The sequence below is a fragment of the Solanum tuberosum genome, unplaced genomic scaffold (assembly GCF_000226075.1).
Source record: "Solanum tuberosum cultivar DM 1-3 516 R44 unplaced genomic scaffold, SolTub_3.0 scf00091, whole genome shotgun sequence".
Lineage (NCBI taxonomy): Eukaryota > Viridiplantae > Streptophyta > Magnoliopsida > Solanales > Solanaceae > Solanum > Solanum tuberosum.
In genome coordinates this window covers 93,752-95,468 of record NW_006239016.1, presented here as the reverse complement: position 1 = coordinate 95,468, position 1,717 = coordinate 93,752, and positions in this window count along the sequence as shown.

Genomic DNA, 1,717 nt, shown 5'->3' with positions numbered 1-1,717 from the left:
GGAGATAGCAAGACAAGGAGCAGACAACCGAAGAGATTGACACAGATCAGTTCATTTTAAACTAACAATTTTTTTGTGGATGCAGATTTATAAGCTCGCCTAAAAATCAGCATATTCTTCCATTCAATGAATATGGAGAGGTCAAAAGGGCTAGAGCTCCCCAAATTGACAACTTTTCTGTGGCTACAGGAAATATTTTATGCTTCTTATACCAAGAATTAAGAATATGAGTAGCATTACTTTATTCGAATTCTCAGCAAGACAAGGTTCATAATGAACATGCAATTATGTTCGGAGATGGGACAAATGAAAACCTTGAAGAGAAAAATATTATTATTTTCCAGTAACTAAAGATACCCGAAGGTTATTTATATTGTATTGTCGAATGAGACGATACCACTACCCGGAGAATCATTTATATCGTATTGTCAAATGAGATGATACCACTACTCAAAGGGTCATTTTTATTTATACTATCGATTGAGACGATATCACTACCTGGAGAGTCATTTATATCGTATTGTCAAAAGAGATGATACCACTACTCCGAGGGTCATTTTTATTTATTATTGTCGGTTGAGACAATACCACCATCCAAAAAATACCCAGAAGATCACCTATGTTGCTCGGTGAAGCATTATCTTCGTTCGGTATCAGAGAGGCATCATCAAAATATTGATGCATTGCGGGAAATATGTGATGCATTGCGAGAAAAGAGATTCATGCATTGCAAGATAAGATTCATGCATTGCGGGAAAAAGATTCATGCATTGCGAGAAAAAAAAGATTCATGCATTGCGAGAAAAGAGATTCATGCATTACAAGAAAAGATTCATGCATAGCAAAAGAAGATCCATGCATCGCGGAAAAAGGTTCATGCATCGCGAGAAAAGAGATTCATGCATTGCGGGAAAAAGATTCATGCATAGCAAAAGAAGATCCATGCATCGCGGGAAAGAGGAATACATGCATAGCAAGAGAAGGAATTCATGTATGTCGGGAAAAGATCATGCATTGCAAGAGAAGATTCATGCATCGCGAAAAAAATAATAATCATGCATCGCGGGAAGAGATCATGCATAGCAAGAGAAGGAATTCATGTATGTCGGGAAAAGATCATGCATTGCAAGAGAAATAATTCATACATCGCGGGAAAAAGTCATGCATTACAAGAGAAAGACTCATGCATCGCGGAGAAAAATTCATGCATCGCGGGAAAGAAAGTCATGCATCGCGGAGGAAAATTTCATGCATCGCGGGAAAGAAGTCATGCATCGCGGATGAAAAATTCATGTATCGCAGAAAAGGGACTTATGCACTGCAAGAGAAGATTCATGCATCGCGAGAGAAAGAAATCATGCATTGAAAGAGAAGAAAGTCATGCATTGCAAGAGAAAGAAGTCATGCATTGCAAGAGAAAAAAATCATGCATTACAAGAGAAAGAAGTCATGCATTGTAAGAGAAGAAAACCATGCATTGCAATAGGAAAAAGTCATGCATTGCAAGAGGAAGAAGTCATGCATTGCAAGAAAAGTCATACATCGCGAGGAAAAATTCATGCATCGCGGGAAATAAGTCATGCATCGCGGAAAAGAAAATCATTCATAGCGGGAAAAATCCATGCATCGCAGAGAAAAAAAAATGCATCTAGGAAAAAGAGTCATGCATCGCAAAAGAAAAATTCATGCATCGCAAGAAAAAATTTCATGCATCGCG